This window comes from Rattus rattus, chromosome 17 (genome assembly GCF_011064425.1).
Source record: "Rattus rattus isolate New Zealand chromosome 17, Rrattus_CSIRO_v1, whole genome shotgun sequence".
In the NCBI taxonomy this organism is placed as follows: Eukaryota; Metazoa; Chordata; class Mammalia; order Rodentia; family Muridae; genus Rattus; species Rattus rattus.
This window is the reverse complement of record NC_046170.1, coordinates 45032583-45060296: the sequence shown is the minus strand read 5'-3', so window position 1 is coordinate 45060296 and position 27714 is coordinate 45032583. Positions and strand designations below refer to the sequence as shown.

Genomic DNA, 27714 nt, shown 5'->3' with positions numbered 1-27714 from the left:
ATGCAGCCTTAGGTCTCCTGCCTGGGTGGTAAACTTGACAGGGCATAGAGATTCGGGTGCGGGAGGTTTGGGTGCGGGAGGTGGCAGTGGATCCTGCCCCATGGTCAGACTGAACCCATAGCAGCACAGGCTTGGGGGTGGGGGTTGGGGTGTATTTACAGAATCTGTGTGACTGCAGCCATTCTTGTGGAAGAGTCAGCTTGCTAACAAGTTGTCAGCTGTAATGTGTGACCTACCCCTACCCCAGCCACTGCTGTTAATTTACACAGTGTACAATCTGAATCTGAAACCCCCATTCTGCTGCACCCCAGGGCTTAAAGTACATTCCTATGTTCTATTTCCAAGTAGGTCTCGTTCTCTCTCTCTCTCTCTCTCTCTCTCTCTCTCTCTCTCTCTCTCTCTCTCTCTCTGTTAAGGGAAGAAATGTGATCAGAGCTGGTGGGTTTTGTTGCACAATAAAGCAAGGTAAGAATTAAATTTAAATGGACAGGCTTAACTTTATGGGGTTTGAAGGTCTTTTCTTGGGGGTGGGTAGTCTCTAGCCAGACAGTAGCCTGGTTTTGTAGAAGGCCTTAGGGGAGTGCTCAGCCCAATTCTAGGTCAGACAGACTTGGAGTGGAGTTGTCCTGTGCCTGGGCCAGCTCTGTCTGGTTTACTAGTCCCTTCATGCTGTGGGCTGAACATACCTTCCTTCTCTTGCCCAGGTTAAACTCCTAGCTCCCGAGATGATGGTATTAGGAGGTGGCTCATTAGACAAGGGTGGGGCATAGGGGGTGAATTCTCAGGCCTGGGATTAGTAACCCATGAAGGAGATCTCTTCTACCTCATGCTTTGGAAACAGCATGTATCTTTCATGACCCAGAAAGTGGGTCCCCCAGCCCTCATACCCAGCCTGCCTGTGGCTTTGTCCTTAAACTTCCAGCCTCCAGCACAGGGGGAAGTAAACAGCTGTGCTTACAAGGCTATCTCATGCTGTTGTTACAGCAACTGGGCCAGACTGAGATTTTGTATCACGCTTGTGTGTCTATTATGTAGCATGTGTACCTCAAAGGACTCCAGGTAACTCCAAGATGACCGCAAGCTGTGCTTTAATGGAGGAGTGCCACACAGAGCAACAATGTAAACCGCTGGTTTTGGACATCCTGAGGTCAAGGTCTCATGGAGGGCACAGAGGTTGGCCATGCTTTCTGAGGTCAAGGCATAGTGTTAGCACATGTGGCAGGCTCCGTCCCACGTGCAGTTCTCACTGTATGACTTTGATCAAGGCTCACTCTCCCTATACAGTCCATACTAGCCGCTCTTGCTGGACCATAAAGAGTGATGACCAGCTTGCTGTGACTTCCACATCACCCTGTCACCTCTTTAGGCTGAAGTCAGTTCTCTCTTGTCATCACCAAGGCTGGCCCTGACCCTTAATCCTCTTCTTCACCCCAAGATTGCTTCTCCTGTGGCCTCTATCCTAGTACTTGCTCTCCTCCTAGCCTCCCTGCCCCATTCCCTCTTGGCCATCTCTGATTCTCTGATATGGCCTTCCTGTACCCTAGGCCTGCGTCGTGCTCTTGTCACACACACCTCAGTGTTTGCGCCTATTGAATCAACCATGCTGGGGTCAGAGCTCCACTTGCCAGCTAAGTGCCTGTGTATCTCACGTGACCAGCACACTGTGTGGAATAAATGAGTGTGTGTGTGTGTGTGTGTGTGTGTGTGTGTGTGTGTGCACGTGCGTGCACGCTACTGTCCTCTTTAGCTTTAGTTGCCTTCCTAGACTTAGTCTATTCAGTTGATGTATCCATCTGGGAAGTGAACTTGCTAGTTTAGCCACACACAGCTATTGGGTGTCTAGGGCACTTGGTAACTTCGGTCTCTTTCCCTCACCTGACTTTGAAAGGAAGGAGCTTTAGATGGAGATTGGTTGGCAGAGTCTCCCATGCTCCTTGTCTTTCATTGGCTCCTGACAGAGGAGACTGGAGGGCCCAGCTTGGCTCTGATGACAGTCTCAGGATGAGGTCCTACACCCAGTGTTCTCAGGCCTACAGCTGGGCAGGACGAGGTGAGTCAGGCCATCTTCTGACTACATAAGAAAGTGATAGAACCTGGGCATGGGGCTTCTCGCAGGTGGGAGACACTTCTTGCTAACCGCAGCTGCTTGTTTGAAACCTCTTCTTCCCTAGTGAGCCTCTCAATGGGTCATAAACAGCTGCTGCTTCTACACGGGGAGCTCTGAGAAGCACAGTGGGTTTGTTGAACTCAGCCTGCCCTTCCTCCTTAAGGATGTTGATGTTTTAGAATACATTGTTGGCGTGAGGTGGCTGTCTTGTGACTTCTCCTGAAGAGATAAAAAGAGATGCTTATCTCTCCCAGATGGATCCAACCAACCGAGTTCACCTTGGGGGAATCCATTAGCACTCCGGGCAGCCTTACCCCTAGCAGGTCCCACCCCAGGATTGTTCGCCTGTGGTTTGGTAGAGATTGGAACCCTTCTGCGCCCTCCGTGGGGGACACTAACAAGCCCAGTCTCTTGCACATCTCCACAGCTTTGCTGCTCTAAGATAGCCATGGTGGTTATGTCTGGCCCAGTAGCAACTTTCCAGCTAGCATGGTGGCTCTGTCTGTGCTCTCCTATTTTCTGTAGTGTTCCAGAGTCGTGTGAATGAATGAGTGAATGAATTCATGAATGAATGAAGTCCTTCCTCTCATGTGACATGGACTGTTCTCCTGATTTCAATCAGGACCCTTCTTGGTGTCACCTGGGTCTGTGCTGCTGGTTTCAGTCAGGTCCTTCCCTGTGTGTGACTGGGCCTGTCTCATAATGTCTGAGCTCTTCCTTGGAGCCACTCTCAGCTGACGAGTCCTCTTACACTGAGGACTCCTGTGTTGGAAGGTCCTCCCAGCTGTGGTCTTGCTGTTTCCTGCTGTTTATGGAAAAGGGAGGGTTCCGGTTGGGAGCTAGGAGAGAAGTCAGAATACACAGCATTTTCAGGGCCTGCACTCACCTTTCTCTCATCCACCACCGCCTCTCGCCTGACCTGGGCTTTCCTGGCTTTCTATGCTGTCCTCTTCTCCCCTCAATTAAACCTGTGGCTGACCAAACTTCTAGAAGGATGCCTGGCGAATGGGAGGAACTGGGGAAGCAGCCAGGGAGGTGACAGAGTTCCTCTCCTGGTTCCCAAGAGTGGAACCCAAGAGAGTGTCCACCCTGGGGGTTGGCAGGGGGCAGGGCGTAGCTTTGATTTGTTTTGTTTCATTAACACTTGCTTCATGGTGGTTTGGGAATCGCTTGTTTTGGACAGAGAGTCTCACTATGTAGCTATAGCTGGCCTGGAACTTACAGTGATCCTCCTGCCTCTGCTTCCTGAGTTCTGGGAGTATAGGCAGAGGCAGTTCTGCTTGACTCCACACATCCCAATCTGTTCCCAGTCGGTGCTGGTTTTTCTCTTTTGAGACTTCGAGGAACAACGTTCAGATGTCAGTGAGACCCTATCCTGCTCATGGGGTGGGTGGGGAGGGGAGGGACGCCATTCCCCTCACAGATTGATTGCAGGTATTCCTTGCCAGAAGTTAGTGCTGACAGTCAGGCTCAGAGGCAGGCTCTGAGAGAGAGGCCCTGGCAGGCTGCCTCTGTAGGAATGGAGTGAGCAGGATCTGAGGAAGGTGATGGCTGAAGGGAGTCAGGAGCTGCCTGGCAGCAAAGAGCAGTGGGGGCACAGAGGGGTGAGGGCTTCTGCCCTTGGCCTGCCTTGCTGTTTCTAAGGGCAATTGAGAGAGGCTCAACTTTATCCTCAGATGTAGGTGGGGCATGCCGCATGGCTGCTCTCTTCTACAGCTTAATTTTCAGCCACTATGTCCGAGGGAGGCGTCTCTGGACCAAGGCTTGGGACTCTCTGTGCTGGACGCCAGCTAAGGTAGGGTTAAGTGTGGAAAGATAGTCCCTGAGAGATGCCAGGCCTTGTCTACCCATAAGAGTCCATCATGCAGAGTGAGAAGGGTGCCTGGGGAGCTGGAGTAAGGTAGGACCTGCGACCCGTGCGTCTGTCACAGGCTCCTCCGGGCGAGCCCTTTGTAAATGTCTGGGATCTTCTCAAGCCTGCCTGCTCTTGAGAATCACCAGGCACTTGAGAAGTTGCACTGCCATTTGCCTTCTGGGAACTGTGTCCCCACCGTCATTCTGCCTCCTGTGGGGAGTGTCAGAGGTGCTATGAGATGCCATCACCTGGGCTGCCAGGAAGTGATGTGGCCTTAAGTGAGGACCCAGGACTCCTGTCTGGGGTTTGCTCCCTGTGTCCTGCTCTGCCCCTCTGTCATTGCCTGTAATGTTGGCACTCTCTGCATGGTCTCTGTATGGTCTCAGGGACTAGGGATTTAAAATGGTTCCATGATGATAGATTATTTCAGGAGAAGTGCTGACTAGCTCCAAGGTGGCCCGTGTTAAATTTGGGCATCTTGAGCTACTTGGGCCTGGGAAAGCTTCTAGGGGAAGAGGAGTGCTGGGATTTTTTCCTAAAACTTCTAACCAGGCCCTGTGTGACTTGAGCAGAGTGAAGGGCACCGAGTCTGGCTCCGGCCTGGGCTGTCCAAGGCCTCTCTCCCGCCTTCCCACGCGTCCTCTGCTGTGTCAGCGTCTCCCTCCGCCCTGATCAGATGCTGCCCCTCCTGCCCATGCCCTCTCTTCCCCTCTTCCCCTCTTGTTCTGGTCTGAGGCTCAGCCTCTTCTGCTGTCAGCTGTGTGGCCTCTGTCAGAGTCACCTATGTGAGTCCATTTTAGTTGGCAGGAGGCAAGAATGAGGTCACAGGAAGGTTAGAGGGGAGGGGACTTAGTATGCCTGGCCAGGGTCAGATGGATTCATTCTCTCTGCCAGTTAAAGAATTAAAAGGCAGGAGAGACCTAAAACCCAACAGGGAGCCGCAGAGCCTCAAGCATAGCAAACAGTCACCAGTGGGAGACGTGTGGGAAAGAGGAAACGGCAAACACGGAGAAGACCCTCTGCAAAGCAGAGCTGGGACTCAGAAACCAAACCAAACCAAACCACCAAAGCCCCTTCTTGAGGGCTCGAAGGCTTGAGGGTGAGACTTGGGTTTTGTTTCTGTTTTTTGTTTTTTTTTTTTATTTCCTCCTCACTTTGGGTTGGTCGGCTTAAGGGAAGCTGGGATGACTGACTGGGCCAGAGCTGTGTGTGGCAGGTCCTGGACAGGCCTTGAACTAGCTGGACCCACACATCAGCAGGGGTCTGGTACCGGGAGACAAAAGGCTACAAGGCCTAAGAGGTGGCAGGAGGCTGAGGAAGAAGCTGCCATCCTGCAGACTTGCCACCTCATTGCCTAGCCATGTCCCCTCTCCCTGTTCGTCTATGAGGAGTTTGTGCCTCAGCGCCTGCTCCACAGGGGCTGCCGGAGGTCCTGTGTCCTGAGTGCCTGAGTGGGGGAGTTGTTGGCATAGCTTTGTGCTATGGAGCTGGCCCAGGACCTGAGTGTCATGCCCGCCCGTTGCCTGTGCACACCCCGCAGCAGCTCTGTAGACCCAGCTTCTGTGACAGGGCTCATACACGGGACATCTGCACCTGCCCTGTGCACTGTGGAGATTTTGCCTCCTGAGTTTGAGCACTTGTTAGGCAGTTCTTCCACTCTGCTGACTTTGGAGATGCCTAGCAACGCTTTACAGTTTGGACAGTTTCTAATCACTTTAATGAAACCATAATAAATCATTTTATGAAGAGAACCCTGGGGATAGGAACTCGAGGAAGCTGGGTTTTGGGTTTCCTATGCAACAGAGCTTCCCTTTTTAATAAAATTCAATCCTAGATACAGTCTAACAGGAGCTGCCTAAGGACAGTCCTCCCCACCCCCATACCCCACACATACCTGAACTGGCTGCTGTGGCTGGGGGTCAGAAGCATAACCCGTGTGAGCTGCCTGGCTACTCCCCAGCCTCTGTCCCAGTCAGGGACTCTGAAATGTGGGACCAAAGGCCTCAGTTGACATTGTGAAGACAGCTCAGAGGCAGAGCTGACCCAGGACCGCCAGGGAGAATAGAGCCCTGGCTTTCTTAAGGTTGCTTTGGTGCGGGGTTGGGGATTTAGCTCAGTGGTAGAGCGCTTGCCTAGGAAGCGCAAGGCCCTGGGTTCGGTCCCCAGCTCCGGAAAAAAAAAGAACCAAAAAAAAAAAAAAGGTTGCTTTGGTGCTGTGTGCGAGTAATGTAAGATGTGACGACTTCCATTGTGGTCCTGTACAGACAAATGAGGCAGGCCGCTGCTCACTTCCTGGGCATAGCCAGTCCAGGATTAATCTTCAGTTACCTGGGCCTTGCAGTGGCCAGCATGGTCTGCAGTTACCTGGGCTGTGCAGTGGGCCAACCTGGTTTGCAGTTACCTGGACATGCAGAGGGCCAGCATGGCTAACACAGGAGTTGCCAAGCTTAGATACTAAAGCCCAAGGAGCCATTTTTCCGTATTCCCACCAACCCTGACTAATCTGTCTCCATTTTCTTGTTACATGCCAGAAACAGACGTGTTTAAAAACGTCCCTCCCCTTCTGTCTGTCCCTGTCCCTTCCCTTCCTGATAAAACTAAATACTAGTGCATAGTTTTATTTTATATTAATTAATCCTTCAGTTTTCTAAAGTTCTCTAAGGAAAGTTTGGAAAGGTTCGGATTGCTTTTATAAAAGCAGAATATCTTTTGTTTGTTCGTTAGCACTTTCATACATGTAAACTGTGTTGTGATCACCTCTGTAGCCCTTTCATACATGTAAACTGTGTTGTGATCACCTCTGTCCTCAGCACCCCTCCCACTCCTCGGGCACTCCCAGCATGTCACTCCCCCATTCATGTTCCTTTCTTTAAATGTTTTAAGTTATTAAGAGATGTTTTATTTCTAGTTATGTGTTTGCGTCCATGTGTGAGTATGCACATGTGAGTGGACAGATCTGCAGAGTCAGAGACGGGAGGTCTGACCCCCAGTCCTGGAGCTGTAGGTACAGGTGTTTGTGAGCTGCGGGTGTTGGATACTGGGAACCATTGATCTTCTACAAGAGCAATACATATTCAAAGCTGCTGCGGCATCTCCACATGTGCTCCCCCTGTGCCGTTTAAAAATAGCCTTCTGAGCTTAGTAAGTTTAATTAGTGCTTCCTGGGATGCTGACATGCTTTTGACTGGATCTTGTACAGGTAACAGAGCTGCAGTTCGTCCATATGTGAAGTCATGTGCCTTGTCCAGAAGATAGTATTTCACAGACTCCTCAGGTGCGCTGGTACCTGGATCTGTTTCACACCTGTCTCTCTCCTATGGTGTCCCTGATCCCTGGGGAGGGTCCGTGTTGAGATAGACGTCCTATCTAGGGCTCACTCAGGCAGTTATTCTCAGCACTTTAACCAGTTGTCACCCTTGGCATTAGGTGCTGCCTACTGCGGAGAGACTCTCTCAAGGTTGAGGGAAAGACTAATCCATGGTATAAATATTTCAAAGGCAGGCTGGCAATCTGTCATGTGCCAAATCGCCTATAATAGGTTCCTCTAGGGCCCATGACCTCCTGAGTCATGGTCATGGTTTGACCAGGTTTGCAGCACAAGGCATATGTTCCCTGCTGTGGGGCAGGCCTCAAATCCAGTCCAAAAGTAGTTGGTTGTCCCCAGGACCTTTGTGACACTGGGAGCAATGGGCACATCCTGCTTGGCAGGTATTAGCATTGTATTAGTATGGAGGAACACGGTCCAGGGCTGGGTAAGATCACTGATGTACCTTCTCCGCATGGCTGTGGAGCACTCTCCAGTACTTTGAAAGCTAGTGTGTGGTAGGAAGATATTTTCACATCAGTTCTAGCTTAAGTTTCCTATATCCTGCAACCAAAGTATGTTGTGTCTTTGCACTAGACCTTACTGTCTAGTTCCAGTGAGCAACCCAGAATGATAGCAGTGGCATGTATCCGTTTGGGGACCTTTGGTACCTCTATGACCAGTGACTTATAGGGCTGTATCCTACATCCAGAACTGGAATCTTCATCTATAACCATGTCTTCTGCAGGAAAATTTCTAGAAGACTTCCTACTTAACTTTTTGATAACATTCTGTGTGTGTGTGTGTGTGTGTGTGTGTGTGTGTGTGTGTGTGTGTGTCTACACACTATGTTCATGTGTGGTGTGGTGTTTGTGTATGAGTAAGTAGAGGCCAGAGGTCAATCTTAGCTGTCATTTATGGCTCTTTGGCTTTTAGCTCTGCCTTTTGAGATAAGATCTTTGCTTGTCTGGTGCTTGCCCTGTCAGCTAAACTGGTTGACCAAGGAACCTGTAGGATCCACCTGTCTCAGCCCCAGTCCCAGCCTGGGGTCACTGGCATACGCCACCACACCTGGATTTCATCTGGGCGCTGGGAATCCAAACTTAGGTCTCCTGATTGTTCAGCACACACTTTAGTCACAGAGCTATCTCCCTGGCCCAACACACACACACACACACACACACACACACACACACACACACACAGTTTTTCTGATCCTCTGGTGTCTGAAGGTCAGGAGTCTGTCGAATGCCTAAGGATTCACCTTTTGTTTTATTTCTACACATGAACTAGAACTATTTCCATTTGAAGCCACTAGACTCAATATATAATAAAACACTTTTTTTTTTGTGGTGGTTGTTGTTTTTTTAAAGAGGTGAATGTTTTAGGTGGTGAAGTCTTTTCCCCAGATAAGAACCTTTGAGAAGCCAGCAGCAGGTGCCCTGCTCCCACTGCACTGGTTTAGAAATGTTCACCTCTGGAGCCATGGCTGCCACTCGCTGCTCCGGCAGAGGGTGCAGACCAAGTGTGTCTTGGCTGCTCATTCCTTAGTGACTTCTGTCTGCCCAGCTTCCCGTTTTTAATTCTGGCAGTAAGCGTCTGCGAATGTCTGCTAAATATTCCTCTTGCTATCAGCAGCCTCCAGTCAGGCTGTGCGTGTGCGTGAGAACCGATAATTTTATATTCCTGCCCTCCCCCTGTCCTCCCCCCTGCCCTCCCTCCCCTCTGGTGCTTTGCTCCCTGTAGCCATATGGGACTAGTCCTTCAGCGGTGATGGAGAGAGAGGGCACAGGGCCGAGTCCCCGATGCAGTGCGGTGGGCATGGCCTTCTGTGACAGGTGCCCCTTAGAGGCCAGGACTCTTGCCTTTTCAACAGTGTTGCATTTCTTCGTGAAAGTCTGAACACATTTTAGGAAATCAAAAGTGAGAATGCGAAAGGGCTTGGAAGACAGGTTAGTCTGTAAAATGGTTGCTGTGGAAGTTTGAGGCCTGACTGACTCAAGGACCCAGATAAAAAGCCACAGTCCTGGGAGGCAGAGACAGGCAGATTCCTTAGCCTAACCCTGAGCTCCAGGTCCACTGATAGATGGTCTCAGAAAGCAAGCTGAATGGGGAATAATGCTCTATGGTGACCTCTGGTCTTCATATACATGTGCACGAGTACAAACACACACACACACACACACACACACACACACACACACGGACGGACACGGACACAGACACGGGGGAGGGGGGAGACACACACACACACGGAACATGAAAAGTGTATGTGTTCTTCTTGGTCCAGCAGGTAAGACTGGTGTGGTTCCCCCGACTGTGGTAGCCCAGAGATTTAGGAGATTCCTGGACTTCTTATGCTTTGTCCTGGTTATGCTTATGCTTTGGCCTGTCCCTGACAGACAGGCGGAGAGATGGACAGATGGGGACACACACACACACACACACACACACACACAGAGCTAAGAGAAAGCCCTTGCTGTTGTTAGCTAGGCAGAGAAAGGGCTTACAAAGGCACTGTAGCAGTCACACAGGTTCCCACCAGGCAAGGGTTAGAAGCCAAGCACAGCTGTGCTTGTGGATGACCCCGAGGACCCAACCAACAGCATCCTAGGCTGTGCAGGCAGTTGGTTCTGGGAGTTCCAAAGCCTGTCAGGCAGACAGGGTCAGAGCTGGCCACCTCCTGTCTGCTGTGCAGTTACAGTGGCCTTGGGCTGGTCAGTGCAGCTCCCACAGGGGTCGCTCTATCTCTGACCTGCTCTATGGAAAACTTACTACCACCATCGGGCAGCTTTTGAAACCTCTGCTCTGCAGTACAGATAGCTGGATTATTTTCTGGTTGGTCTGGGAAGTGGGAGAGTCCAAAATACTTGAACTCCAGGCACTTGCTAACTTTTCGATGCCACATCTTCCCATTCAGATGCCCCTGGTTATCCTTTAGACCGATGTCTGAAGGTGGGACCCACACAAGGCAAGGGGGCTCTGCAGTCCACTTCTGTTGTCTGTAGTCCAGAACCAAGAACCCACCCCCACACCCACACCCACACCCACTGCGTTGCTGGGCTTTTTGTCTCTGCCAGACCTTCAGTGGGGCCAAGGTTTATTGCCTTTTCTGTGTTGTAAATTGCATGGATATAATCTAGGAGCCTGGTTTGTCTGTCTGTCTGCATGTGCATCTGGTAATTCTCCTTTCTCTCTGGTTACTGGCCTGGTGCTTGTGTACCACACAGGAGATAGTGTCTCACTCTGGTGTGCAGGAATTACAGGGTCTCATCCCAGCTTTCCTGTTTGAGGTGGAGCAGATAGACCTTGGGAGGAGGGGAGGAGGGACTGTTAGCTTCCAAAGGCTGGCCTCTGGCTGTGCATAGCTCCCGGCCCAAGCTGTGCTTCTGGAGGAGAGATGCTGGAGTTGGGTTCACAAGGCTGTCAAGTCCATTGTGTCTTTTCTCTGTGTCCCCCCCAACCCCCAGGAGAGTGTCTGACACAGGCTTGCTTTCCTCCTCCATCAGCCTTGCTGTTTGTTGCTTGCTCTCACTGAATTACGTTTCTTTCTCCTTTAGCTGTATTGAGCTTTGCTGTAACTTGTTTACCGTCTGCAAACTCAGGTTGTGTGCAAACATAATTCCCCCTTGATGCATCTTGCTGTCAGCTGTTGAAGCGCAGTCCTTTGTGGGCATTCCTGAGACAGGCCGCAGAAGCAGGCAGTGGTAAGACCCTGGAGTGGGGTAGGGCTGGCAGAGAGATTCACTGCTATTCCTGTTGCTGTGGATGTGGACGGAAGCAACTTAATAAAGTGAGGACTGACTTTTGCTTACTGTTTAAGGATGTGGTCCGCCATAGAGGCAAAGCACGCAGTAGGAGCACAAAGCTGCTTGCTTAAATCTTAGTGGACCAGGAAGTAAAGACAGGACAGGAAGACAGCTGGGTTGTAAACCTCAAGGCCCCTAGAAATCTGCTTCCTCCCATGAGGCCCCACCTCCTAAAGGTTCCACAACCTCCCAAAGCAAAGCCATCAGCTAGAGACCTAATGCTCAAACTCCCAAGCCTGTGAGGGATTTTCACAGTAAAACTGTATCAGGAGATGGGGTGGCCTGTCACATTGTGTGTTCTGTAAGGTGTCCTGGGGTCTCAGTTCCCTGGTGAGGCAGAGGGCAGGAGAGTGGGTAGTAGTGGGTATCTGGATCGCACATACCCTCATGGGCTCAGGAGACCCTGTGGAGGAAGCCTTTGCTGGAGACAGGCTGAGTCTCTGTGTGTGGCATCCCTGTCACCCCACATGTCTCACAACAGGAAGCACCCTTGGCTGTGCAGTCATTACTTCAGGAAGTAAAACTGCCTTTCCTTTGGAGGTGATAATGAGAAATTATTTCTTTTCCTCATGCATGTACCTCATGCATCTCACTCACTCTTATGAACAAGACACAGTCACTTAGCCTCCCTCCCCCGGAGTCAAAAAACCTCATTTCTCCTGAGAGTCGTGGAGTAAAGTTGTTGGCAGGATTGAGCAAAGTTCTCCCTGGAAAACAGCCAAGCCCAGGACCAAGTAGGAAACAAGTCTGCCCACCCCAGTGTCTGCCGACAACTGAACTGTTTACAAGTTATGCAGAAGATGTTTTTAGAACTTGTCTCATCCTCAGGGTTTCAATTATTTTGATCCCTCCTTCCTCCCCTGACTCCAGACTGGGGACTGGGGAAAAAAATCCCTGCAAAGCTGAGCCTGAGTGACTCCTGCTATGGTAATTAATTGGCAGAAAAATCAATAATTGAGTGAGAAGTCTCTCAGTCAGTGGTGACAGAGACCGTGCAGTGAGATGCTAGTGAACCTGGGAGACAGCACCAGGAGCAGGGAGCTAATTGGATGAATTTACATACTGCAGTCTTCTGTAGTGCCCGGGCTGCTAGTCAGTCGGGAAATCTGTCGGAGACTCAGACCCAAATGTTCAAACCTCTTTAGCGTTTGACCCTGAGAGAGGCCTTGGTGAATATGTATCTGATTCAGAGAATTAAAATGGGGCCACCTTTGCATTGTCAGTCAGACAATTAGAAAATGTTAGCTCACTTCCTTCCTTCACAGAGCCAATTCTTTCCCATTCATCGCCCGTGCGTTTCCTCAGGGGAGCTGCTGCCTTAGTGATGTCTGAGGAGACTGACTCTGGGCCAGTTTAACCCAGGTTCTTGTTGTTTGTGAGGTTTCCATCCTTACAAATGATGGAGGACCTCAGAGACGTTTGCTTTGTTCGTGTGAGGTCTGTCAGCAGTCATCATATTGGAAATAATAAGCAAGTTTAGATGTGAGGAAAGGCCGAGACTCACTCTACTTGCCCCAGCCCGAGGACTGCGGAGCCCAGGCAGACACCGACCAGGAGATGTCAGGGCATGGTGGGTGGTGTCACCTTTCAGAGGGCTGTAAGAAGCATGGTGTTTCTATTTTCCTTTAGAACAAGCACTTCATTCCTACTGTTTAAACTGTCTCTGAGTGGCCTCAACAGTTTATTCTCTAGTGGCAGCTGTATCCTGGGACAAAGTAGCTCGGTGACTCCAAGTCTCTCCCAAGGTGTGGTCCCTGGAGTGACAGATGCTCTGGATCTCCAGATCTTACAGGACCATTTACTTTCATTTGTCCCTGAACAACAGTGAAGGAGACGGTCCATGTAAGTTTCTAAAATATTCTTTTTCTTCTTCCCTCTAAACCGTCCTGTGCTCCACCCCTGCTTGCTGGCTTTCAAAGTCATGGTCTCATTTTCTCTCTCTCTGTGTGTGTGTGTGTGTGTGTGTGTGTGTGTGTGTGTGTGTGTGTGTGTGTGTTGTGTTCCTAAATACATAATGGAGCTTGCTCAGTCCTTGTCGTGTTACTTGTATGTATATATTCTCAGAGCTGGTCTCTGCCGTGTTACTTGTATGTATATATTCTCAGAGCTGACCCTGTAGTATTGGAGAGTCACTTGGCTTATGTGCTCTTGGCTAGGGACCGTTTCTCCACTGTTCGCTTCCCTTAATTGCCTGCAGTTCTTTGTCTAGGTTGAGGCCTTGTTAGCTTCGCCTTGTCCACATTGGCATTAGTGGTGAGTAGCTTCTGACATTTCTAGGAAACACAGCGTCACAGCAAACTCTCCATTCCTCTGGCTTTTAGAATTGTTCTCTTCCCCTCTTCTGCAGTGATCTCTGAATCTTAAGCTTAGGAGTTCTGTTGTAGATGCTAAATTTTATTTTATGTGTGTGTGTTTGTCTGCAGGTGTATACTGCATAGGGGCAGTGCCTGTGGAAGCCGGAACAGGGCATCAGATCCTTAGCAACTAGAGTTACAGATGTTTTGAGCTTTCCATGTAAATGCTAGAAACCAAACTTAATTATAGTTTTAGAGACAGCGCCTTGTTCTATGGCCCGGGTGGTGACCAAGTAGTCTGCTGTGTTATGTTATGACCTTGCCCACTGCTCACGGGCTATCATGTAACATGCTGCTGCTTTTGTACTACTGACACAGCAAGAAGGTCCTATCTTGGAATTATTGTGAAAATAGTTAGATTTGCATAACCATTAGGAGCCCCAAGAGACTGCTGTGGTCCCAGCACATAGTTTGAGAGCTGCTAACAGCCCTAGATGCAGAGCAGCTGGAGAGCACATTGGTAAAATCTATGTAGACGCTCGCGGACTTGATTGGAGTTTTAGCTGGGGCAGCGGTGCCTGTAATCCCAGCAGCACCCTGGAGGCACAGGGTAGAAGGCCTATGAGGCTGCTGGGTAGCCAGTGCAGGCTGGGCTACACACACACACACACACACACACACACACACACACACACACACCACTAGCCTGCACACACGCACAGGAGTGTGGTAAGTGAAAAGATCAGGATTTGGTTATGTATCAGTTCAGTATTTCAGAAATAGACTAGAAATCTGGTGTCTCTTTGTGGGCAAGAGTTTGCCCTGCAACAGTACTGAGAGGTGGGGCTCTTCAGGGGTGACTACTTGACTACTGAATAGATGCTATCTTTTGGGACTGAGTGACCTCCATGGCTGTGTGGCAACACAGAGGCCCTCCCCAGACATGGTCACTTGATCCTGGACTTTGCAGATGCAGAGGCACATAAACTTGTGATTCTAAATGACCTGGTCTGTGGCCTTTTGTCATAGCAGCAGGAGCGTGTGAACTGCTAAGGCTTGGCACTCACTAGGGGTGCCAGCAGCCCTGTGCTCTGGACAGTGACTAAGTGCCTGGCACATGACCCAGTGAACATCTTTGGTAGTCTGAACAATTTGAGGGAGTTAGAGCCACAGATGGAGGGTGTAAAAAAATCAATTTTGTGTTAGTACATAAAAATGAGTCAAGGGTAAAATATGTTATACAATAAAATAACAGTGTCATGAACTGCACCTGCCCAGCCCTCCACCTTCCTCTGACTCTGTCTTCTTTCCTCTGTACTCAGTCTGTCTTGGCCATGGCCCTTAACCTCAGGCAGCTGTGTGGTGCCCTCCTGGAGTTCTCAGCACAGTAACATGCTCCCCACTGGCCACAGGATTCTGACTGGAGTGGACCTAGCATAACGGACTTCCTGCTGGTGACAGCTGCCCTCACTCTCAGTTCCGCAGTGTTTCTGTCCTATCCACACTGTAGACAGGGGACTCCATTTGTGTATGGTTTTCCTAGGAGGATTTCTCAGTCAGTGGTTCTGCCTTTGACAGAATCTATCCTGCTGACAGCAGTGTTTAGTTGACTCTGTGGGTCGAGGCCACCACCTTGTGCTTTGATTTTATTGAATGTCTTGAAGGCTTTGGGGTGGGTAGCAGGTTCCCTGTGAGTTGACATTTTGCCCCACTGCGTTCTTCTCTAAAGGTTGCTGAATTTGTGTGACTGCAAGAAGGGTTTCTTCTAGGAGCTTGGAGCACATGGGCTGGAGAAGCCCTGTGGCCTGGCAAGAGGGTCCTGCTGTTTCCCACCGGAGTCGACAGTCTGCAGGTGTGGCGAACTGGAACCTAGCGGTGCCACACTGTCCCAAGGACCCAGGTTCCTAGTGAGAGGACATGAGCGTGACTGCGGCTGGAGGCAGAGTCCTGGCTACACATTCTGTCTGGAGCAGCAGCAGCTCTGAGACACAGTGAACCTCACTTGCTTTTTCCTGTGGAATCTTCTGGACTGGCTCCTGAACCCACATGAAGCCATCCTTAGCTTTTGGTGTTGGCCCCGTGTTTTGAAATATTCCCACTCGGTTGTCCTACCTGGTTGGCTGTGCATAGTAATTATTTTTGCAGTTAGAGGCACCACCTTTTCCAGTCTTTCTCATCACACAGTTTCCTAATTCAAGCTGTGAGAGATTTAATTCAGTTCTGTAGGCGTTTATGGGGTGTTTGCAAGTCGGTAGCTGCATTATTACAAACCTGCCTCCTTGTTTTCCGTGTTGCCTGGAGCCCTTTGATTTGCATGCTCCCCACCAGTGCGATGAGCTTGCTCCTCACTCGCTCTCCCTCAGCGGGTTGTTAGGGCTGAGAGCCTCAGCAGATGCGTGGTCCCGCTCGCTCTCTGCTCTGGGTTGCTGCAGTGCTGCAGTTGACTGTCTGGTGGACACTCAGCGCTTTGCCGGGCCTTTTTGGAGTGGGAAGTCAGGAGTGGAAGAGAGCATAGGATCCAGAGGAGAAAATGACTCTGCCGTTGCCCGCACCAGAGCAATAGAGTGTACTCATCTGTCTGCTACAGAGAACTAGGGATGAAACTTGCATACTCCTGGATGCAGTGGGCTACCAAATGATGTGAAAGCTGAGTCTCTTGCATTCCATCTCCAAAGCTTTTTTGGAACTTTTCTCTCACGAAATGGGTTGCAGACGCTGGGAATGTATGTAAGTGATGACCTATGCCCTAGGTGTGCACAGGGTTAAAGTGTGAACTTAGGACCCTGCTCTGTGAGGAAATACTCATTGTTCTCCTGCCAAATCCCGCCCCCTTGCCCACATGAAAAGACAGCTACAGAATTTCAAATGGATACATTCACTGATTCTCTTCCAGAGTGGTTTAGCCTGTGGGGGCCACAGCTGAACAGTTTATTTTCTCGTTAGTACCTTTCTTTTGTTTGCAGAGCTCACGGGAGCTCATGGACTCTTGTTTGTGTTTCAAGAGAATGATAAGCAGGGTGTGCGTGCATGAAGAAACTCATGTGACTGTGAGCTCTGCCCCATGGAGGGTATAGACACGGGGGCAGCAGAATCGGGGAATTATCAACCGCAGCCGTGTGCCTACAGGCAATTGTTTAAGTTGGTCTTTTCTTAGTTTGTTATGGTTGCTCTTAATCTGCATCCTTAAAATAGAAAATACACTTGGATTTCACAAGTCCTGATTCATTCTCCTTGATTTAATGAGCACCACTGCAGGTTCACGCTATGGGCGCCCTGGCTGAACACGTTCAAGACGTTGTTCAGTTGGAGCTCCAATCGGCCTCAGCACAGAGCACAGCACAGCATGGCCACCACTGCACTGCGTGGTCCAGAGTTAGATCAGAGCTCAGCTCTTCAGATAATGAGTATAAACGATATCTTCTCCTCTCTAATGTTTTGCTGTCTGTAAGCGGGTGCTGATGCAAACTAGCAGATGATTGTGGAAGCCTACGTCAGCTGTGCGTGCCAGGTCCAGGGGCCGTTGCTGTCCCAGGGTAGGGACGCTAAGTGGTGTGCCTTACTTCTTGAAACAGAGCATCCTGTGAGTGAGTCTGCTTCCCATCACCAAAACGGCACCTGTCTGTTTTACAGACTGGGTGGAGTTGAGGATGCTTCCCCAGGTGCCTGGTGACCTCTCCCTGTTCCACCCTGTGCCCAAGCCAACTGTCTGGGCACGAGAGCCAGAGTGGCAGGATCAGTAGCTGCGTGGACAGAGGGTGGGAAGGCTGCAGGGTGAGCTTTTTGCCTTGCCTCCAAGTTTGCCTTTTGTGTTCATTATGGGGTAGAACTTTGTAGCATTTGTGTGTCAGGAATGTATTTAGCATTAGTGTAGCGGGGATGTAGTTTTGGTTCTGAAGTTTTCCTTTTTCATTTTGTGTATGGTAAATGCTGAAAGAGGCAGGAAATTTCCTATTCCACATATGGTTGTGATAGTAATTTACTGCTAACTCCCCAAAAGAGTTAATATCACAAAGTTGGGGGGATAGGATAAAGGCAGTGGCAGCAGACAATGTTTCTGAGTCTAAGAAGCTCACCTGCTTTTGTTAATTCACTTTACAATTGTTGATCCCTGCCAAATGCACCTCAGGCTACTGCCTATTAAAAACTCACAGTTGACTGGCATGGACATTAAAAGAAATCATGTAAGAAACTGAAAACGTTGGAGCAGAAAGCACAGCGTCCTTGGAGTGCAGTGTGGAACAAGGCACCAGGAAGCTCTTTAATTGTGTTCACCCTTAGAGATGCCAGAGAAGAGGAGAGTGTCCTGTGAGAGTGCTCTGTGAGGTGAGTGCTGTCTGAGGCATGGGTGGTGATCCAGGTCCCCGTGTGAGAGGGGCAGGTCTGACTGAGTTTACTAGGTGGATAGTAAAGTCAGTGCAAGTGTGGCTGGTAGTTTCCTCACAGTCTTCAGGTAAAGGATGGGGGCCCGGCTGGTGTCTCTTGCCTTACTAAGCCTTTCCTTTCCTCTGTGTCTTCTTCCAACTCAAATATGACTTCCTCCTCTCCAGTGAGGAGAAACCCACCAGCAGTCTCTTCTGTGCCATCTGAGGACACTTGGATTCATTCTGTGGGAAGCCAGGCGTTAGGCAGTGATTCTGTTGCCAAGAATTTCATCTTGGTGGAGAACTGCATGCTGGTGCTAGATCTGCTATGTAAATATTTGTTTGATATTAAATGGCTTCAAAGGGTCTGTCTCTGTGTCCAGTTTCTCTTCCTTTCCTGAGTAACTTGAAAGGAACCAGAGTAATCGTATGTATGTCTTAAACCACCCAAGTTTCAGTGCCATTGATATTGGGAATTCCACAGGATCTTGATATGCCATGTGTGTGTGTGTGTGTGTGTGTGTGTGTGTGTGTGTGTGTGTGTGTGTGTGTCTGTGTCTGTGTCTGTGTATGTGTGTGTGTGTGTGTGTGTGTGTGTGTGTGTGTGTGTGCATGTGTGCACGAATGGTCAGCATGCTGAACACGTATTATCATCAGGAACATTCGTGTAGGGGTTGGGGATTTGGCTCAGTGGTAGAGCGCTTGCCTAGCAAGTGCAAGGCCCTGGGTTCGGTCCCCAGCTCCAAAAAAAAGAACAAAAAAAAGGAACATTCGTGTCCAAAGCGCAGTTCCAGGAAGACTGATGCCATCTGACGTACTAAAGTACCCTGGGACCACAGTCCTAGTGCGTGTGTTGTACACACAGCACCGACTCTTCCTGTTCTCAACTCGTCTTCTGAGGTGTGAGCTGGGCTTTGAGGGCTATGGGGACTGGGCAAGCAGACTAAGCCAGTGTTGGTGTCCGCTTGTTCATGTGCTTGGATCTCAGATCAGTGAAGGGAGTGTGGTGGCCACCATAGCTGCACAGGATGCCGAGGGGTTGTGGGCTGAGATGGACGGGGCATGGCTTAGCATACCTGGTTTTGACTTGGAGTGATCTCAGTATACTGGCATGGAACTTGGGTTTATTTGTTTTTATTTTGTGTGTATGTACATGTGTATGTTCTTAATGTGCAGGCATCCAGAAGCATAAGTCAGCCTTCGGTGTCTTTCCTTAGCTTCCATTCATAGCATTTTATGAAACAAGGTCTCCCATTGGCCTGGGGTCCAACAATCCAGCTGAGCTGTCCGTGCTCCAGCGACCTTACCCGTCTCTGCCTCTAAACCCCAGCTCTGGTTTACAGGAGCACACCATCATGCCTGACTTTTCTTCTGGGTTTTAAAGATCAAACTCAGGGCTTCAAGGTCATGTGGCAAACACTCTACTCAGCTCCAAGAATTTCACTGTTAAAGTAAGAAGCAAACAAAGCCCAGCCTTGCTTAGGCGCTGGCTTTCCCTGAACACTGGCCGGTTGTCTTCCCACAGTTGGAGGAAGAGCTGAAAGGAGTAACTGGGGGTCGGTGCTGGCTGCCCTTCCTCAGACCCTCACTCCATCAGGAAGCCTGCTGGTAGGAGCAATGAGTGGGGGAGGGGCATGTCCGCATGGCTTGTTTCCAAGCAGAGCATCTTGAGAGGTGTCCCTCCACAGACCTAGAAATGGGGACCTCCCTGCCCCTTCCCTGTGTCCCAACACATAACTGTTGCTGGGGAGACTGCTTTGCTGGAAACCCAGTTTTGTGCGTGCCCTCCCTTCCCAGCTCAGACAGCCTTTACCTCATGAAGCCACCTGTGAAGGGGGAAGTGTGGCCAAGCTCCCGAGTCCTCACTGCTACTCAGAATCTGTGGCTTCCTTTTCTGGCCATAAACAAAAGCAGCTGAAAGAGTGGGCTTTGCTGGCTTATTATGGGATGCTTGCTGCGTCAGGGGACGGGAAGGAGCTTTTCCAGAATGTTCATCATGTAGGGGGCCTCACCATAAACTATAGACAGTAACCCAGAAGTACGGCTTGAAGCTGACTTTTCAAACTAGTCGGCGTCTCATCATGAATGCCCACAGGGACACTCGAGAACAGAACCCTCCTTACAGGAAAATTGGAATATTGATCTTTGAGAAACACGGGTGCTTCAGAAGCGCCTCTCTCTTAAACTCTGGAAGGTCATACGGTGTTCACAAGAGATACTTGTTATTTGTAATGTAGTCATGTCTCCCGCATAGGTCTCCCTGGTGACAGCTCAGTGTGTCACACATAGCATCCTCTTGCACAGCCTCGGTGGTAGAGACCATTACATACACAGTGTGCTCTTGTCCTGTTACAATGGCTAGAAGGGAGGAGGCAGCCTGTGGGGATTGGTCCAGTGGTGGCTGTGATAGACGGACAGGCAGGTCAGTGAACACTCATAGCAAATCTTTCACAAATATTTTGGTGTTTTGGGACATTATATTGTAAAATAAGCAGTTTGGCAAGTAAGTAAATTCATATATTTATGTAGCTGTTCTGTCTGTCTGTCCTTCTGTGGTTTTCCATAAGACTAGAATTCTGAACCTGCTAAAGCAACTTCCTCATCTTCCCTCCTGAACCCATTCTGCTTCTGCGTTGAGTCTACACTGCTCCCGGAACCCCATCTAAGAGAAATCCTCCGTCTCAGCCTTTGTCCCTTTGCGACTCATGTATCTTACTTAGCAGCCCTCACACTTCAGCCATAATGTATCGGACATCAGAATTTCCTTCCTCCTTCAGGCTGAATAACATTCCACTGTATGAATGGGCCACACTCTGTCTGTTCACCCATCAGTGGACACTTCGGTCAGCTCTACTGTCAGCCAGTTGGGAAGAGAGCTGCTGTACACAGAGCTCTAGAGCAGTAGTTCTCTCCTTGTGGGTCAGGACCCATCTGGGGTGGAATGACCGTTTCACAGGGGTCACCGCAGACCATCAGAAAACACATACTTACATTTGCTACTCACAACAGTAGCAAAGTTACAGTTATGAAGTAGCAATAAGAATAATTTTGTGGTCAGCACATGGGAGGGGCTGTATTGTAGGATCACAGCATTAGGAAGGTTGAGAACCAGTGCTCTAGAGCCTACTCTAAGTTCTTTGGATTCCATAGCAAGGCTGAGGGACCTGCTGACCGTGCTTCTGATTCTGAACCTCAGAGCAAGGGCGATTGGTCATTGAATGTAGTGAGAAATCCAGCTGCTGCCAAGGGGCTTCAGTAAGTTTTGTCAGCTGCTTTGGGCTCCTAAAAATGGAGGCCGAATTAGGAAGGTAGGCTTTCTAAAACAGGCCGGTGACAGCCTTCTGAATAAGTGACAAACTTGTCTTTCTGTTGTATTGAAGTGGCTCATGATGGTACCAAGCCAGCAGCTACTGAGCAGGACGGCGGGGAGTCCTCCTGACTAGGGGCTGCCTCATCTTGCAGGAAGCCTGCTCCTGGGTTCCTTCTGGTCCACATCCTCTCTGCTGCACCTTGGGTCCTCGTGCTGTCACACAGGAGTGCGGATTTGAGGAAGCTTTAGTTTGCAGAAGTTCTTATAACTACTGCTTTAAAAATGAGTTGTGGATGGAGAAGCTTGTGGTTTGTGGAGCAGCCTGACTTCAGTTCATATTCATTCATACTCCTCCCGCCCATCCTCCTGTCTCCACCCCCTGAGTGCCGAACCCCAAGTGTGCACTGCAGTGCATGGTTTAGGTGAGGCTGAGGACGGAACCTGGGCTTCATGCATGCTAGGCAAGCACTCTTCCAACCGAACTGCACCCTGGGCCAAGAACCAAGAATCCTGACCTTCCAAGAAGGAAGTGCTCCCTGAGCACAGCTTTCCTCACTCACGGAAGCAGCAGCCAGTGGGCCCTGCCACTCCCTTCTTTCCTTCCCTTTCCTTGCGCAGTGTGAGTTTACAAACGGTCAGTGCTGTCACCAGGAGCAGTTGTGGTTTAACAGGGTAATCTAGAACACCTCCTCCACGACACTTAGAAGTGACTGTGATTCCAAAGGCTGTTGGGTGACGTGCTTGTGTTTCCTGTGGTGGAATTAGGACTCGGGTGGTTGTTGAGGCTGGAGAAATGGCTCAGTGATAAGGATCCAGGTTCTGAATGAAAAGAAGAAGAAATAAAAACCAAAGGTACATGATTACTCCTAGGTATGATGGAGGAGAAAGTCTGTTACAGATATGTGGGGGAGTCCAGGGTGGACATGACCCTGATCCCTGTGGGGAGAGGGAACCAGGGACAACAGCCTGGAGGTACAAAGGTACAAAGAGGGCAGGTAACCAAAATGGTCGGGTTACATAAGGAAAACTCTCCAGCTCCATAGACTGGAGAGTTCAGGGTAGGGGGCAGGGTCCTAGCTAGCCAGAAGGGTCCTATAGCAGGTAGGAACTGAGGGAGAACCTGATAGCCAGTGTCTGCTTTAATATATTAAATAGGCACCCCAGCCATTCATCTGGCACTTGTAATCTAACAGGTTCCTAGCACCCACATGTGGCACATAACAATGTAATTCCAGTTCCAGAGACCCTCACACCCTCTTCTGGCCTCTAGGGCTTATGCACATCTGTGTAGGCAACACAGTCTTACACTGATGAGTACGCCTTTCAAAGCACATCTTGAAATGACAGTGAACAGTATGTGGAAAAACTGACAACAAAGCCTTTACCTTCTGTTATAAACAATATTTTACAAAATTACTTGTCCAAGGCAAGCGTGGCATTGCACAAAGAGGCTGCATTTGCAAGCCTCTGCCACGGGTGCAGAGCAGACCGCTGGGTTCTCTCACCCACTTCTTGGTCAGCCTTTGACACCCTCACTCACTGCAGCAGCTCCATTACACCCCAGGAGAGGAGGCAGAAACGGAGAAGATAATGCTTTGGTGTCCTTGATGGGCCTGAATCTGACATCCCGAGGTCCCTGGAAGGAGCTCTGGTCACCCAGGGATGCTGAGCACACTGAAAACTGCTGTTGAAATTCCCCTCAGGAATCTGACCAGGTCTCTTGTTTTCTCCTGCAGGTTCTTGCTGCAGGCTGTGTGAGCTCCAGGCTCTGCCATCGGAAATTGCAGTCTTTTTAGGTAAGTTGCTGCAGGCTGCCATGCAGACCGTGCAGACCAAGTTACTCTCCATGGCTATTTGATGTTTTAATTGGACTCCTGCGTCCCAATAATGGTTCTTTGGGCAGGTTGTGCTCTCCCGGTGTATTGAATGATGTAGCAGACATGGTAACAGGGCTCACGCAGGCTCCTTTGAACTTTAGAGTTGCCTAACGGGGTGCAGGTGGGGGTTCAAACCAAGTCACTGATGAGTTTCTGTGTGTCCCTCTGTGTGTTTTTGAGGATATGCATTTTATAATCAACTTGTGCATACCTGTGTAGGAGAGTGCCCCTTAGGTGACAGGGGCTCAGGTGAGCATCGTGTGGGCAAAGGGCTGCCTGAAGTCCACGGCCCTGGAGGGTCTAGGACACGATGGGGTTGCTGAGGTGAACTGCTAAGACGGATGGCCAGATGGGAGTGACTGTTGGCTAACCCTCTCAGCCTTGAGTCAAGGTGGTGCTTCCCCATTCCTTACATGAATTACAGAATACATGGAAACAGCAGGAAGTGAGACAGGTCTCTGAAGGAGCCTGTGTCTGCCCCGACTCACAAGTCCCCACTCACACACATGCACATTTCTACCTCACATGAGATCTTCCACCCTTTGCCCCCAAGAACATCAGTGTTTGTTTCTTAGGAATAAATGTGTGGGTTGAGTCACAGAAGTTCAGCTACCAACCTTGAGTTATTTACTACTGACCCATCTATGATCCGTCTGTTACAGCATCCTAGTTCAGTTCCTCCTCTGACACAGGGTGCCTGTCCGTCTTGGCATCCTTCTCCTCCATCCAGTGGCCAGTCCAGGACTCAGTGCTACATGTAACTGCTGTGGTTCCCGTGTGTGTGTGTGTGTGTGTGTGTGTGTGTCTGTGTGTCTGTGTGTCTGTGTGTCTGTCTCTTTATGCATGCCTGTTTCTCTATCTCTGTGTGTGTGTGTCTGTTTCTTTTTGTATGTGTGCCTGTTTCTGTGTGTGTGTGTCTGTCTGTCTGTCTGTCTGTCTGTCTCTTTATGTGTGCCTGTTTCTCTCTCTGTGTGTGTCTGTTTCTTTCTGTATGTGTGCCTGTTTCTGTGTGTGTGTGTGTGTCTGTCTGTCTGTCTGCGTGTGCCTTTGGCGGCTGTAGCTGAGCTTGCCTTTCTAATGTTGTCAGGGCAAGTGTTTGAACAAGAACAGGATATCACCATCAGAGACGCCAGCATCACTGCATCCTGTCTCATTGCACAGGGTCAGTGCGTGAGGCTCATGTGTTTGGTGAGGCTGGGGATGTCTCTACAGAAGTGAGTGACTGCTGAGGAGCAGCAACAGAGGCCAGGATGGCTTTTCTGACATGGCCTTGTTCCCTCTTGATGGGAACCAGAAGACCCAGTCCACTTCCTGCGCTCAGGGAAGCCCTTGAGCCTAAGTAAATTCTGATGTGGAAATAACAGTGCAAAGATGTGAGGAACGTTCCAGAACAGGAAGTAGGCAGGACTGCAGGGTTTTGCTTTAAGGAAGGAACCTTGTGACGCTACATCTGTCCTTCCAACTGGGTGACAAGTCAGTGCTGTCAGAGCCAGGTGGCTGGCTGAGTCGGGAGCTCCCTGAACACAGCTGATTGCGTGCCCTTTGGCCTTTCCTCACCTAGGAGAGCTGTGCTTGAATCTCTCCACGTGGAGCACGGGTTTCCAGACCAGTGCTGAGTGGGTCACCATGGGAAGGGAGGTTCTGGGCAGTTCCTCGTGTGTATTTCAGGGTGAGTGGTCTGACGCCTGCCAAACCTGTTAGGCATCTGTAGTGTGTCAGATCATAGTGCATTGTGTTATATATGAGTATTACTTCATACAATCCATACATGCAATAGAGGATCACTCTCCAAAGGTAACTGGAACCCATGGACTTCCTGTAAATCCAGTCACTTTTAAAATCCAGGCAAGTTTTTTTGTTTTTGTTTTCGTTTTTTTTCTTTTCTTTTCTTTTTTTTCGGAGCTGGGGACCGAACCCAGGGCCTTGCGCTTCCTAGGCAAGCTCTCTACCACTGAGCTAAATCCCCAACCCAAATCCAGGCAAGTTTTAAAAAGTGTAATTACCTAGGTGTGGTTTTGAAGACTTGCTCTCAGCACTGAGAATCTGAGGCAGGTGGTTATCTATGAGTTCGAGGCCAGTCTGATTTACATATTGAGTTCTGTATGAGTTGAGCCAGAACTATTGACACCCACCCACCCCAGGGGAACTAATAACTCAGTGGGAAAAGCTTGTGTCATGCAAACCTGACTTCCTGAGCTCAGTCCCCAGAAACAACACGGTAGAAGGAAAGAACTCTGATTTCCACATACATGCAATAGCACATGTGTAGCCCCTCTGACCTCTATCCACATATGTACACACGTGCATATACATCCTCACATATGGAAGGACACGCCTACAGTGTAGCAGACTTGCAGTGTGCTTCAGTTCGACGGTGCTTACAGTTCTCACTATAAGGACAGACGGTCGTGCTCTCCCTTAGTGAAGAGCCGCTGAGTCGTCGGCTCTGGGTTTATGAATGCGAGGGCTGGGCTCTGTCACAGAACACATTGTAATTTCATAAGCTGTTTCCTTTCTTCAGTTTGTTTGTTTATACGGAACATTTGTTTGGTGGCAGCAGCAGTGGAAGGTTTCCTGAAGGAGGCATTCACTGAGGAACAATGGGTAGCGTTCAGACTTTGATTCCTTGGTGAAATAACTGTTTTTGTTCCGCGGAGGCTTGTCTCTGTTAATTAACCATGTGTCTGAGAGCAGTTGGGGAATCTACCACATCCTGAGCACTGCAGCCCAGGCGCCTGTGCTTCCAGCTCCTAGGGGTGGATGGAGTTCTGGAGACCTTGGGCCATTCGGTCCCTTCGCACCTGCCTGGCCATCCACCCCCACTTTGAAGGGTGAACACAGACCCTAAGCACATGCTCCGCCTGGGGACCATAGCGTGGAATCAGGAACTGACGAGCTTCTCTGTTTACATTAAACACTGCGCTCAGTGGCCGTCATCTTTTTGTCTATCTCTGTGTGCTTGGCATTGCACCTCCTGATCCGAATCCTGTGAGGATGGAGATGGGATGCCTGGGATCCAGCCAAGGCTTCAGAGTGAGGGAGGGAGGAGCCGCAGCTTTCGACCGTTTGGACACAGGGTGCACAGTAGACAAACACACTACTGTGTGGACTTAGGAGGACTGTGAGCTCTGCACCAGGCTGGGCTGCATGTGACGTTGTCTCAACACAGAAACCCCAACCCCATACACCCCAGAACTGAACTTGGTGGGACCTGCAATTTAGTGAAGGGAAGCTTCACGTTAGTGTTGGTTAGCAGCCAAGCACTGACAGCAGATCGCCAGGGTTAGTTCATTTAACCTGCAGAACCCTGCCGGAACCCTTGGTTTGCTGCTGGAGATTGAGCCCAGGGTTAACCCTAGATTTAGGTGCTTCACTTCACATAGAAGCAAAATGCACTGCAGAGTCACAGCCCAGTCCAGGGCCTCTGGGATGGGCACGTCCTAGTGAAGGCTCTGAGCCTCCTTGACCCGTGAACTGTGTGGGGAGCGTCTCCTGTGGGCGAAATCAGCTGCTGGGCTTCAGGATTGGATTGCTCCTTCCTGTGCAGTTGGAGAGGTAGCTCTACGACCACCCTCTCAAGGTTTCTGGTGGATTTTATTAATGGGGCACTTGGCACTACTGATGAAGCTATTTAACTGATTGCTGGGAAAAGAATAGCTCAATTGTTGCTAAGAACACTTATCCGGATCTGTATGTCCGTGTGACATAATCACTGTTCTGTAGGGAGTACCATGAGAATTCAGTCTGAGCCAGATGGGACTGACCACAGGCAGCCGACACAAGTGACCCTGAGTGACATCCTCCACCTGGGAAGGGATGACTTGCATTCTATGGCCTCCTTTTGTTCTGTGCCTGGAAATAAATACACTTTCCATTCTGCTGGTGAGAACCTAGGTGAGAGGCCTCCCAGTTTCCAGGGTTATCTCAGCAATTTTAGCCTCAGGGTTTGGGGTAGTTAGGAGTGGGCTAAGCTTCAAGATTCAGTAACTTCTGACACAGAAGTGAAAAGCTAATCCACTTTTAAAGGACCCAGGATAAATCTGGCTCTGGACCTGCAGCATTCCACATCGAGGGGGCTGTTACGGGTAGTGTTAGGGTCGGAGCCGGGCCCTAGAAGCCCCTAGAGTGGCTACTGTCCTCACAAGACCACTGAGAGGGACAAGTGACAGGGAAAACCAAGAAAGGAGATTTTTTCCATGTGGCCACACACACACAGAGAAGAGGAGCTCAGATATCCAGTGACCCCTTCTCCCAACTTCTATTCTTCAGAGTCCTGACAGGTTTAGGTTGGGATTGAGGGTGAGTGTGTGTAGCTAAGCGGTGCTGGTCAAGTGTGGTCCTGCATGTCACTGACCGTCATCCTCTCAGCTCCAGTCTGCCCTGCACAGTGATGTGACAGGTTGTCAGAGCTGTGTGACATCTCTTGCTGGCAGACAAGCTCTTCCTTTGTCTGGCACCAGATGCCATCAGCCTTTTCCTTCATGAGATTACTTGGAAATTCCAGTTTCTCAGGTCCATTCCTTCACTGTTCTGATAGCTGGGGCATGGGAAGGGGACACAGCATCTGCAGAGCACCCTCATTGGTCTGTGCAGGATGGCCACAGGGTCAGGATGTGCTCCAGGGCTTGTGGTGAGCCATCTGCAGCTTCTTTACTGCAGACAAGTGAAGAAGTACTTCAGAGAGCTTCAGCACAGTTACTTTTCCATCTGGGGTGTGCCCTGTCCCCTCACTAAGAATTCATGGCAAGGATGTTAAAAAAAAAAAAGAAAATGTAAGTGCTAACTTAGAATCAGGAT

At 49.8% G+C, this 27714-nt stretch overlaps 1 protein-coding gene across 4 annotated transcripts in view; it reads left to right on the top strand.

Moving 5' to 3' along the window:
* Positions 1-27714, top strand: part of Sipa1l2 (signal induced proliferation associated 1 like 2) — a 150988-nt gene that overhangs the window by 25952 nt on the left and 97322 nt on the right. For all 4 annotated transcript variants that reach the window (XM_032888204.1, XM_032888203.1, XM_032888202.1 and 1 more), the window contains exon 2: positions 22777-22836. The gene's annotated coding sequence lies outside the window, so the exon portion shown is untranslated. The remainder of the gene's footprint in view (positions 1-22776; positions 22837-27714) is intronic.